Here is a 14,196-nt window from a genome sequence, read left to right as displayed (position 1 = left end):
AACGACAAATCAACAACCTATGCAATCAGTTTAAAGTTCATAGTTAGAATTCAATCTATGTCAGTTTAAAAAAAAAAAAAAAAGAGGAATCAGTACTTGCTTGGGCAGCACACATACTAAAATCGGAGTGATGCAGAGAAGATTAACTTGACCCCTGTGCAAGGATGGCATGCAAATTTGTGAAGCATTCCATATTAAAAAAAAAAAAAGAATCAGTTATGGAAAATTGGCAGCATCTGTTCTGGACATAAATCAGTCCCAGATACCAGAAAAAAAGGTTTCCATTCGATAGTAGTTATTATCATCACCACCATCATCATCATCATCATCATCCTCATCTGCAACAACAAACACAAACCATACAAATAATGAAAGACATAAGTATTTCATATAAGATATGTAGATGCTTTGAAAGAATATTCTACTTAGTATAGAAAAAGGAGTAAAATTTCCAGAGCTCTTTTCTTTTCTTTCTTTCTTTTCTTTTCTTTCTTTCTTCTTTTTTTTTTTTTCCAGATCTCTTTTCATTGAGTGTAACATTGAAATACAGAATAGCCAAACCTCAGATACTTGCGACCCCTGGGGCAAAATCCCAATTTAGCCCATGAGGGTGCAAGACAAGTTTGGCCATTTCTTCCAGTTTTATAGTTCAGATACATACTACTAAGACACAGAAGTTGTATTTCCAAAAGTTCATAGAGGTACAAAATATTGCTCAGAATTGTAAATAATTTGTATGTTTGATTATGGAGTATGTGAGAAATAATGTTGAATTAAAAGCTAGAAAAATAGTAGATGATTATCTCTGAAGGGATTCTGTTATCATAATAAATAATGTGAATATTGCTCCTATAATTGAACAGGACACCTTAAAAGATTTTAGGTATGAGAATTCTACAAACTGTCTTACAGAGATGAGAGAGAGGAGAATGTAGTTAATTGATTAGCGGGAGGGAAACCTAGAAGGAAAAATTGCTGTAGGCCACCACAGGAATCTCTTTAGGAGGTGGCTGCATTTCCACTCTTAGGAAGGAGGATTTTGGAAATGTTACAGAGGCAAAAAGCACCAGAAGAGATTAGACATTAAGCCCGGTTGAGCCTGACCTTTAATTACATTGTATTATTGTGGTTGACTCTAAACTATACTAGGTTTGTGGTTTCATGAAAGGAGTCCAGTTATCGAGAACATCTGCAATTAACTAACATCAAGTGACTGTATAAAGATATCTTTTGTGAAGTACTAGTAAAGGAAGAAAAGTAAACAAATAAATAAACAAGTCTTTAATTTGTTTCTTCCTCATACAACATTCAATTTTATGGCCAGTCAAAAATAAATAATGTATATAAAAGTCCATGCTGTATGAGACAAAATGCAAGTAGCATTTTGGGAGAAAATATTTAAAACTTTTAATTAAAAAAGATTACTTTTAATAACACGAAACAGATTTACAAGTTATTTTTTAAAAGTGAGTGAGTGAATTAAAAAATGTGTTGGGAGAGGGGGAGCGGGCTATGGACATTGGGGAGGGGAGGCGAACCATAAGAGACTATGGACTCTGAAAAACAACCTGAGGGTTTTGAAGGGTCAGGGGTGGGAGGTTGGGGGAACAGGTGGTGGGTGATGGGGAGGGCACGTTTTGCATGGAGCACTGGGTGTTGTGCAAAAAGAATGAATACTGTTACACTGAAAAAATAAATAAAAAGGGAAAAACAAAAAAACAAAAAAAAAACCAAAAAAAAACAAAAAAAAAGTGGCAAAACATAAAAACCAAGGAAATCATTGCAATAAAATTTAGTGCCAATTAAATAAACAAAAATTAGAACAAATGTGCTATTTTACTTTTCTCCAAAAGATTATCACAAATAAATCAATAAAATTTAAGTCTAATAGCAGTCATTGGGAAGGTGAAGTTAAATACAGTATTTCTTTTTTTTTTTAAGATTTTATTTATTTATTTGACAGAGATCACAAGTAGACAGAGAGGCAGGCAGAGAGAGATAGAGGGAAGCAGGCTCCCTGCTGAGCAGAGAGCCGGATACAGGACTTGATCCCAGGACCCTGAGATCATGACCTGAGCGGAAGGCAGCAGCTTAACCCACTGAGCCACCCAGATGCCCTAAATACAGTATTTCAATCATTGTTGTTAAGAATATAAGTTCTAGAAGCAATTTGGTCATACTTACTGATAAAAATAGCAAGTGTGGGGGGCCCCGCAACAAATCAATCCTAATTTTAGGAATCAATGCTATAGAAATACACATATAAGTACGGATGTATAGACAATAAAGTACACTTCAGATATGTTAGTAAAGTAAATCACTGAAATGACTACCTAAACTACCTATAAGCCTCACAGGTGAAGTAAAATATAGTGCTGTGCTGCTACCACAATGTGACAGAGGGATAATTTACTGACATCAAAAGTTATCTGAGACATAATGTCATACCAAAGGAAAAATTAAAAAAAAAAGTTTGCAGAAAACAATAGATAGCAGAAAAATGGTTTTGTGTATGTTTGTGTGTATACATGTATTTGTATGTTTGAGTGTAGGTGTGTGAGTGAATAGATACTTATACAAAAGGGAAGGAGAGAGCAGACAAAATTAATTATCCTCCAAACTTTGTAGTTTCTTCATGTTTGTTATTAACTTTAGTTCTTTAATGTTTGTTTAACTTTAGTTCCTTTATATTTGTTTTATATTTGAGGTGGGCACATAAATATTTACAATTATTTTATCTTCTTGTTGGATTATCCATTTTATTATTATATAATTTCCTTCTTTGTCTCTTGTTACAGTATCTGTTTTAAAGTCCATTTTGCCTTATATAAGTATTACTATATCAGCTTTCTTTTGGTGTCCATTTGCATGATAGATGTTTCTCCATCCCCTGACCTCCAGTCTACAGATGTCGGTAGGTCTAAGATGAGTCTTTTATAGGCAGAATATAGATGGGTCCTGTTTTTCATTTTTTTATCCATTCTGTCACCCTATGTCTTTTGATTGGAGTATATAGTCCACTTACATTCACAGTAGTTATTGCTAGATACATCTTTATTGACATTTTATTACCTGTTTTGTGGTAGTTTTTGAAAATTTTCCTTTATCCTTTCTTATCTTTCTCTCTTTTGTGGTTTGCTGGTTTTCTTTAATGATATATTTGGATTCCTTTCTCTTTACTTTTTGCATATTTATTGGCAGGTTTTGATTTGTGGTTAGCATTAGGTTTGTATATAATATGTTCCGCATATAGCGATCTATATTAAGTTGATGGTCACTTAGGTGTGTTTATTCTTCTTCTCCTCACATTTTAGGCATATGGTGTCATATTTTACATCCTTTTATTTTGTGAGTTACTTGACTGTTATTTTACAAAAATATTAATTTCTTCACAGCTTTGTGTTTCCTACCTTCATACTGTCACCTTTGGTCATTCCTTTCCATTGAGTCCCCTCTAATATTTCTTGCAGAGCTGGTTTAGTGGTCATGAACTCCTTTAGTTTCTGTTGGTCTGGGAAACTCTTTATCTCTCCTCCTATTGCTAGATAGAGTATGTGACTGCAGATTTTTCCCATTCAGCAATTTGAATATATCCTGCCACTCTCTTCTGGCTTTAAAAATTTCTGCTAACCACCTCCTGATAGCTTTGGGGGTTTCCCTTATATGTAATTGTCTTCTCTTAGTGCTTTTAAGTTTTCCTTCTTTATCATTATATTTTGCCTTTTTAATTATAACATGTCTTGGTGTGGATCTGCTTTTGTTGATTTTGTTGGAGGTTCTCTGGGCCTCCTGGGTCTGGATGTCTGTATCCTTCCCCAGATTAGGGATGTTCTCAGCTATTACCTCTTCAAACAAATTTTCTGCCCCATTTTCTCTCTCTTCTTCTTCCAGGACTCCTATAATGTGAATGTTATTACATTTGATGGAGTCCCTGATTTCTCTAAGGCTATTCTCATTTTGCATAATTCTTTTGTCTCTTCTTTGTCCAGCTTGATTCCTTTCTGTTACTCTGTCTTCTAGATCATTATTTTGTTCCTCTGCTTCTTCCAGCCTGCTATTCATTCTATCAATCTTGTTTCTTATTTTGTTTATTGAGCCCATTATCTCTGCTGTTATTCCTTATCTCTGCGTTAATTGTTTCACTCATGCCTTCCACTCTTTTCTCAAGTCCAATAAATATCTTCATCATCATTACTTTAAATTCTCTATCATGGATGTTACTTATATGTGTTTCACTTAAATCTCTGGCAAGAGCTTTGTCCTGTTGTTTCATTTGGAACAAATTCTCTGTCTTTTCATTTTATCTAAGTCTTTGTGCCTGCTTCTCTGTGTTAGGGAAGTATGTCTCCTGTTCTTGAGAGTAGTGGCCTTATGAAAAAGAGGTACTATAGTACCCTGAAGTGTAGTGTCCCCTGTTCCCCAGAGCCTGATACTTCAGGGAGTGTCTCCACTGTATGCTCTTTATGCCCTGCTATTGTGTTCTGTCTACTTTATCTTTTAGGTCAGTCCTCTGCAGAGGCTCACTTTTCCTGTTGTGGGCAGTGTTTGGTCCCTTGCCTGAATATGGAACATTTTAACTATGTGTGCTCTGGTCTGCTTGTGAAATGAGACCTGTCACTGCTGCTCCTAGAACCAAGACCCTACAAAACTCTGGTTGGAAGACATAGTAGAAGTAGAGATTTGTGCTGGTCCTCAAGTGGAGGGAACCTGTCTTGCTGGGACTGAGGCAGTCATGACTAGGAAGGGCAATTCTTCCAGGGCATGTGAAGAGCTTGGTATAGGCAAGTTAGGCTCCTTGAGGTGGTGCTGTGTTTATGCTGGGCAGCAGGGGAGGAAATGGCACCTGCCGATTTCTCTGCTCCCAGAGGAGTCTCTCTGTGAATGCTGCCTTTCTGAGACGTGTTTCAAGAAGCAAATATCATCCCTATTGTGTGCCCTAGGCCCTCTTTAGATCACTGTTTCCATGCTGTATGTCTGCAGACTCTTTGCTCTGCCTTCTATCCAGGAGCAGCTCCAATACCTCTGGGCTCTACCTGAGTCAAGCCTGCTGACCTTTAGAGCTCTAGACTTTAAGCCCCACAGTTGCAAGAACTCATGAAATTTGGCGCCTCTTTCTTTCCAATCCAACTGCTATGGGGATTTGTTTTCTCCATTAGCTCCCCTCCATGTGCTAATTTTAACCTCACCCTTTTCCATGACCGAGGCTCCCTCCCCACCACAGCAGCCACTACCCGTTTCTCTTCTAAACCTGCATTTCTTACCTTCTTCATTATGGCCTCTTTTCTACCTTTAATTGTGGAGTTTGTTTTTCCAGGCTTCAAGTCAATTTCTGAAGTGTTCTGGATGATTTGATAGTTTCCTAGTTGTGTTGTGGATGAGGTCTTCCTACTCCACCACCATATTACCCTCTGAGAGATGTTTAATATATGTTTTAACTTAATATGAAATTCTTTGTGGTATATTGGCCATTTACTATGTGGTTTGCAACACTGGAAATTTATGAAACACTGTTAAATTTTGGAGGCCAAGGGAATCCAGTAAATGTACTTTAAGACCTTCCAGGCATCTTTGTTAGAGATGGTGAGGCAATGTTAAATATGACAATATTTTTTCTAGGAGGAAAGTTTTTAGTGCAGTGGGAATGGCCAGACTATTTGGAGACCATAAAGGAGGGGACTCTTGACTAAGGAACTTAAGAAAGATTTCACAGTTGATTTAATGCCTCATAAGAAGCTTGGGAAAAAGGAAAGAAAACAAAAGAAAAGAGAGGAAGAACAATAGCAATGGATAGAAAGAATGTAGTAACATTAATTACTGATAATTTCTGGATTTAATACATTGTTCTTACTAGCTTTATAAAATGTCTTTCACAAACTCAGAGAGTTTTATAATGAAATTCTGTATTTTATCCTCATTATATAGTTGTGCATTAAAATATAGAGACTTTTATTCCATTAAAAATGCTAGAAATTATTCCCAAGACACACAGTATCATTCATGTAATGAATAGGAACATTTTTATGATCTATATAAATGATATTTGATGAACTATTTGGAAAACATTTTGACAGTAGTGAGAAAACATCTGGATTTCAAGATAAAGTGTGTTTTTGTTATTTTTTAAAACTCTCTCCAACAATAATGACTGCAAAGTCTGAATATGTTCTGTCTTAATAACGATGTCATTTTGTATATATTTTGTGACTTTTCTTTACTGGAGGTATTTGCTATTAACCTCCCTTATACTGTAATTTTGAAAGAAAATTCTTTGGAATAATATTAGACAAGATATTTTACAACTGGGTTATTTATTCACTCCAGAAACATTATTTATGTGGACATAGATCCATTTTGAATAAATTCTCTGTGCATCGCAAGGTGTGCTTATCCTGCATAAATTCTACCATAAATTAGAGGCAGTTAAGATTTTCTCTGGGCTAAAACATGATAAGTAAGCATTGAACTTGCAGTTTTAGTCCTCCTTTCTTTTCTTTTCCGTCTCTCTCTCTTTCTCTTTTGAACATCCAATGAGCTATTCCCCCTTTTAATATATCATTGTATTATACAATTATATACTACTACTTATATACAATGAAAGTAAATAATTAGTTGTCATAATTCAGTTGAAGCCATACTTAGGAGCCAGGATATACCTTAAATAGAATGAGTACTTTTAGCTATATGTATCATGTAAATACATTAATATTTAAGATTATTTTAAGTGATATTTTGAATGGAGAGAGGAAACCTAGTCTAAAAAAGGACAAATATCAATTTTAACACTGTAAAATGATAGGCAAAATACTGTAATCAACTCTATATTATTTGCTCAATTTGGAAAAAATATTGATAAATAGGAATTCACTTATTATATTGTTCAGCCTTTATTTGCCAATGGAAACAAAGATAATAGAAACCAATATCCCCTAAACCTTTGGAAATTGATGTCTAAATCAACTAATGTAATGATTATCCATTGCTTTTGGTCCTTGTGTAATTAAACAAGTTATACTTGTTGAAAAGATGCAATAATTCATAAATTGTATATATTATATATTTCATTTTATGTGTCAACAAAGATTTTTTTTTTTAATTTTAGTGAAAGTTTTTTCACATTTTTTTCCTCAAAGTCTTCCCATACTAAATTTAGGGAATAAATTAACTATATAATTTTTATACTTCCCGGTTTATACATTTGACTGAAATGTTGAATCAGATCACAGGAAAAAAGAAAACTTCTGAAGGAAAAAATTCTTATGTCAACTCTTCTCATACACCATATCCCCACCATGTTAAGACTTAAATGACAATACTAATAACTGATAATTACAGTTTAATCTGCAACTTATCCTTCTCATGACTTTCTGAAAATGTTTCCCAATATTTTTCCTTGACTACTTTCACCATCCCCCACCTTTCGCTCCTAGCATTCTGGTCTTTTTCTCTTCTCCTACTAATCTATATTCATTCAGTACTTCCATGGCCTATGGCTTCAATAATTATTCACTGACCACAACTCAAACTAAGACCTCACTTCTTATCCTGAAGTCCCTTCAAAAATTTCCCCATCTCCATTTTGCTTTGTTATGATCTATCCTGCATCCTGCTAATATAATCTTCTTATGTATAAAGCTAAGAATTCTATGAATTGGTTTTCCATTCTCTGTAGTATAAAGGCCCAACTCCTTTCAAGGTCCCTAAACATTCTTTAACAGTCTCTATTTCATCAAATCAGCATGTTTTTGGTTAATTCCAATTTTCTTCAGAAAATCTGTATTATCTACATTGCAACTTTATTGCAACATTGTTAGCTGTGCACAATGAAGACTTGTCCATTTCACCCATAACTTTCAAATGTATAGTCAAGCATTAATGTAAGTGAATCAACTGTTCAGAAATATTTGAAACTAAGAGTAAAATTTACATATAAACACAAAATAATTTTAGTATTTTATATGAATTTTCCAGGGTTTTTTTTTTTGAAGAATACAATTATGATGTAAATAGAAGAAAAAAGGGAAATATCTTCTGTTCAGAATATTACCATAACTGCCATTTTGAAAACTTGCAACCCCACTGTCAACACTTCTATGGTATTTTAATTTCCAGTAAAGTGGACTTACTTGTAGTTTTGGGAGTCTTCATGAATCTATGTAAAATGACACATTTAATACTTTAAAAGGTCAAATTTTTTTAAAAAAGAAAAGTAATCAGGTAAATATTCAAAATTGTGTTATTGATCTGTGTCTACAAATGTTAGCCATCAATGGGCCTGTACTGCCAACCAGTCAACTGTTTTGTTTTTTTGTTTGCTTAATGAGGCAAAGATTACATCAAAGCTTTATGAAGAAATACATACTAGAGTTTGCAAAAGTAATTTATACTTTTGAGATTTAAGGGAAAGTTTAAAAATCACCAGTAGTAGGGGCACCCGGGTGGCTCAGCTGGTTAAGTGTCTGCCGTTGGCTTAGGTCATGATCCCAGCATCCTGGGTTGGAGCTCCACATCAGTGAGCTCTCTGCTGAGCGGGAAGCCAGCTTCTCCCTCTCCCTCTCCCTGCCACTCCCACTGTTTGTGCTCTCTCTCTGTGTCAAATAAATAAATAAAATCTTTAAAAATAAATAGATAAGTAAATAAATAAATATCACTGGTAATATTATGAATGTGAAAATAATTGTTTAGATCAGAACAATAAACCCATTGCTTTTGGGGACAGATGATTTAAAAATATGGTAATATGGTAATATTTTTACCAACTGAGAAAGCTTGCTAATATAACCTAAAATCTAAGTGAAATATATATATATATATTTTTTTTTCTTTTTTAATCCATCATGAGTTATATTATCTTAGGTAGACTTGAAAAGATGGAGCAAGATGTCCAAAGTATATGTAACAATTACTATCAAGTGAATTTTCATTACAACTGAAGAAAGTATTATGTATGATAATCAGGATAGAAATTTTACCTCTTTGGGGCACCTGGGTGGCTCAGTGGGTTGAGCCTCTGCATTTGGCCTAGGTCATGATCTCAGGGTCCTGAGATTGAGCCCCACATTGGGCTCTCTACTGAGTGGGGAGCCTGCTTCCCCTCTCTCTTTGCCTGCCTCTCTGCCTACTTGTGATCTCTCTCTCTCTGTCAAATAAATAAATAAAATCTTTTAAAAAAAAAGAAAAAGAAATTTTACCTCCTTTGTTAATTCAATTTCAGTACCAAAGAGAATGAATGAATAAGAATGAAACCATATTTAAAGGCATTTTTTATTCAAGATAAAATAAAGGCCATAACATTATAGTTTGGAAATTATAATTTTTTCTCATTATTAAAAAAATACTAATACCAGAAAATTTAGAAATTCTAAAATTAAGCAAAAATAAAAAAAATAAAAATAAGCCACTCAAAATATCATCACTATAAGATGATTAATTTTAAGTGTTTCATTGTAGCCCTATTTTCCTGTGTATTAATTTGCTTAATTAAATTGATCAAACATTGATCAATTTGGTCTTGGAGGGGCAATAAAAACATGGAGATTTTTCTCACAAATGTCCCTATCAATCCATTTTGCAAGTCCCCTATTCCTTGACTCACTGAATAAAATAAAAACAAGCACTATGGCTTTTCTGATGATTTTTAGTTAATAAAAGTTCCCCCCAGGAATCCTGAGTCACAGAAATAGCCTCATTTCTGTAATTAAAATGCCCAGCCTTGTCAAATACTTATTAGGTGAGTCCTGTGGAACCTTGGTGACTGCTTAATAAGTGGCAGTTCTCATGGGATGTTAAGAAAGAAAGAAAACACGTAGTGTATTTACCTATTAAAAATTTACCATGTGAGGACAGTTTGCTGATCAAGATTCTTATGCCAGTTATTTTAGTTCCTTGGGAGGCTTTGGTACACAGGGTTAATCTGGGAGCATCAATTAATTAGTGTGGCAAATGATCTTCTGGGTTGCTGTGATAGTGTAAATTTGTAAAACTTTGATTTAACTTATTCCATTGTTCCACTCCCAACCATTTATCAGTGATTATTTTGGCAAGGAGCTAGCTAGCATTTGATTAAGAACATGGACTTTGCAAAAACACTGCCTGGATTTTTTGTTGTTGTTGTTAAAGATTCTATCTATCTATCTATCTATCTATCTATCTATTTGAGAGAGAGAGAGAGAGAAAGAGAGTGCTGACAGGAGGAGAACAGAGCAAGAAGAGGGGTAGACAGAGAATCTCAAGCAGACTCCAAACTGAGTGCTGGGCCCCATGTGGAGCTTGATCCCATGACTCTGGGTTCATGATCTGAACTGAAATCAAGAGTTGGAGCTTAACTGACTGAGCCACCCAGGCGCCCCAGATTTTTTTTTTTAATTTTACTTATTTATTTGACACAGACGGAAATCACAAGTAGGCAGAGAGGCAGGCAGAGAGAGAGAGAGAAAAGGAAGCAGGCTCCCCGCTGAGCAGAAAGCCCAATGGGGGACTCAATCCCAGAACCCTGAGATCATGACCTGAGCTGAAGGCAGAGGCTTAACCCACTGAGCCACCCAGGGGCCCACCAGATTTTTAATATAAGCACTTTAGAAACTGTTTAAGGCCAGAAATCTTATTATGACTCACTTTTCTCACCTTTTAAAGGGAGTAATCACTATCCATCTCACCAACTTGAGTATTAAATAATATATTCACTATCTTAAAAATAGGAAATATGAAATCCCATGTTCATCATAGTTGCAACCATCTCAAATGACATAGAGTTAATCAGCAGGAATCTGAGACTTTTTTTGGTATGGTCTAAGCCAATTGAAATCAAGGGCTCATTACTTTTAATAGAAAGTCCTGTCACAGAGTGAATCATCAATAAGTGCTTTTAAATAAAGGATAGAAAGAAGTCACCATATTCAATTTTCAATATTAACTACAATTGATATCCAACCAGCTCCAGCATTTGGCCAGTTTAGAACATAAACAGAAGAAAGATCATCCCCACATTACAGTGCATGGTGCTCTCAACAGGCAATTTTAAAAACTGAGTTAAAAATTAAAGGATAGTGATTAAAATTTATGAAAATCAAACAGGACTGCCATATTATCAGCATTGTTACTAAAAGTAAACACATGATCTGCACACCACACTTGAAAAATCAGCCTCTAGATTATATTCACATTTTGTGGCATTAGACAAGATTTTTGCTTGAAGACTTCTCATGAACATTATAGAAACCTGAAACTGAACCAATCCAGATAATTATTTTTATTGTGTTTTATGTGGGTTAGAGGTAGGGAACAAATTGAATTTAATCAACATAGGAAGAATGTAAGAAAAGTATTTTTTTAAAGATTTTATTCATTTATTTGATAGACAGAGATCACAAGTCGGCAGGCAGAGAGGCAGGCTGGAAGAGAGCTGAGCAGAGAGCCCGATGTGGGGCTCAATCCCAGGACCCTGGGATCATGACCTGAGCTGAAGGTAGAGGCTTTAACCCACTGAGCCACCCAGGTGCCCCAAGAAAAGTAATTTTAACTGTTCTCTCAATTTCTTTTTCTGGATAACCATGAGGTAGCCAGTTTTCTTTTTTTTTCTAGTTGTTTTAATAAGACATTCCATTATTACAGAAACTGTACAATAGCTACAGGAGCTATTACAGAAAACAGATTAACTATAAACTATTGGTGGTAAATCTCCTTCCCAAATTAAAGAAATTGTATTATGATAATTGATGCAATTTCAAAGTAGTTCAGCAGCATTTTATTTAAGCCATACTGAGAGACAACATGACTTAATAGTGATTAAGTGTGAATGTTGGAGCCAGAATGAAAACCTGCAAACCCTTCTCAACTACAAGCTGTGTAAATTTAGAATATTTTACTCTCTCTGCTTAAGTGTCCCCAAAGGCAAATATGGAAAGTCAAAGAGGTTTCTACTTTTTAGAGCCATTATGAGAATAATATGTGTAAACTGTGAGTCACTCAATTATCCTATGGAGTTCTGTCCTCAAATGGTACCAGGAACAATAGGAATAAGACACATGGAAAATGACCTGAATTCTGTTTAGAGATTTTTGTAATGGTCGGTGTCAGCTCTTTCAACTGCTAGAACATTCCTTTTTTTTTTTAATTTTAATTTATTTTTTCAGCGTAACAGTATTCATTGTTTTTGCACAACACCCAGTGCTCCATGCAAAACGTGCCCTCCCTATTACCCACCACCTGTTCCCCCAACCTCCCACCCCTGACCCTTCAAAACCCTCAGGTTGTTTTTCAGAGTCCATAGTCTCTTATGGTTCGCCTCCCTCTCCATTTTTTTTTTTTTATAAACATATAATGTATTTTTATCCCCAGAGGTACAGGTCTGTGAATCGCCAGGTTTACACACTTCACAGCTCTCACCATAGCACATACCCTCCCCAATGTCCACAACCCCCTCTCCCTCTCCCAACCCCACCTCCCCCCAGCAACCCTCTGTTTTGTGAGGTTAAGAGTCACTAATGGGGGGCGCCTGGGTGGCTCAGTGGGTTAAAGCCTCTGTCTTCAGCTCAGGTCATGATCCCAGGGTCCTGGGATCGAGCCCCACATCGGGCTCTCTGCTCCACAGGGAGCCTGCTTCCTCCTCTCTCTCTGCCTGCCTCTCTGCCTAGTTGTGATTTCTCTCTGTTAAATAAATAAAAAAAAATTAAAAAAAAAAAAGAGTCACTTATGGTTTGTCTCCCTCCCAATCCCATCTTGTTTCATTTATTCTTCTCCTAGAACATTCCTTTTGATTGGAGGGATGGGTAATATTGGAAACTTACCAGGATATCAAAGAACGGTTTGCACAATAGGAATCTAGGTGAAATATATGTATATTTCTTCTAATATTCAAATTCTATTATTCTCAAGGTGAGAATCTTAATAATGATCATTTCAGCTCTCCCTAATAATACCCTGGTCGAGACTCATAAAATTTAAACAATGTAACTTTGTAAGGGATTCTTCTACTTTCATATTTCTCGACTTCAACAAAGTTTCAACCTCTAACCTTAATGAATTTTTCTCATGAAATAATGCATATAAAATTATTTTCATAAATCTTTTATAGAGTCTTTTTTCCTGGTATTCATCTTAAATATAAAAAAAAATTTGTTCTGTTTTACATATCAATATGATACCATAGCACAGTTACATTTCTTTTATAAAAACTAAATAAAATATGGTATTTCCTGATAATTTCCAGCATGTCTCTTTAAATATATAGGGCACATAGTAAGCACTCTATTTTTTTTTCAAGTTTTTATTTAAATTCCAGTTAGTTAACATACAGTGTACTGTTAGTTTCAGGAGTACAATGTAGTGATTCAGCACTTCCATACAATGCTGGCGCTCATCACAGAAAGTAGTAAGCATTCCTTCAAATATGCATGAAAATTGTAAGAAATAATATCATGATCTTTGATACAAGCCCACCAGGGTTCAGTTGAATATTTTAATCTGTAATTTCTTTAATACTGTGTTTTTGGATTATAGATGGTCTTTCCATTTCATTGCTCTGTTGGTCAGTGTACTTTCCATTTTTATTTACTCGCCATCCTTTAGAATTCTATAGGTGTCCAGTAATAAAATCTCAGAACTAACAACCAAAAATTCATTTTATTTATTTATATTTTATTTATTTATTATTTATTTATTTATTAGAGAGAAAGAGAGAGAGAGAGAGTGTGCACAATTGGGAGTAGGGAGAGGGACAAACAGTGCAGTTTCGAGTGCAGAACCCTCTGTGAGCCCAATCCTACAACCCCAAGACCATGACCCTAGCCAAAATCAAGAGGCAGACGTGCAACCAAATGAACCACCCAGAGGCTCCCAGAGATTCATTTTAAAATATTGACAAGTTTGCTTTTTGAAGTTTTGATTAAAATCATTACTATCACTCTTACATGATCTTTTTTCTTTTCTTTTCTTTTTTTAAAATTTTTTGGTGATCTCCTTTGCTTCTGTTTTCTTCTTACTCTTATTCGAGGTATTTTCTTATGATTTTATTCAGTTTCTCTTCAGCAGTTTCCTCTCCCTGCATTGTAAGAGGCTCAAACAAGTATTTATTTAAAACAAACAAACAAAAACATGTTAGACACCTACGTTGTCCAAGGTTTGAGATATTTATCAAGGATTTAGTCAAGTAGATGAGTTTTATCTAAAAAAAAAAATGTGTATTGTAAAACCAGGGTATTG

At 35.0% G+C, this 14,196-nt stretch overlaps 1 protein-coding gene and 1 non-coding gene across 2 annotated transcripts in view; both read left to right on the top strand.

The window, feature by feature from the left end:
- Positions 1-14,196, top strand: part of KLHL1 (kelch like family member 1) — a 393,822-nt gene that overhangs the window by 211,303 nt on the left and 168,323 nt on the right. The gene's annotated exons all lie outside the window — the stretch shown is intronic.
- LOC123925366 lies at positions 93-199 on the top strand. The gene has a single exon (XR_006814971.1). It is a non-coding gene; the product is annotated as a U6 spliceosomal RNA (small nuclear RNA).

Source organism: Meles meles, chromosome 14 (genome assembly GCF_922984935.1).
Source record: "Meles meles chromosome 14, mMelMel3.1 paternal haplotype, whole genome shotgun sequence".
NCBI lineage: Eukaryota > Metazoa > Chordata > Mammalia > Carnivora > Mustelidae > Meles > Meles meles.
The sequence above is the reverse complement of the archived record's forward strand: the minus strand, read 5'-3'. Positions and strand labels throughout refer to the sequence as shown.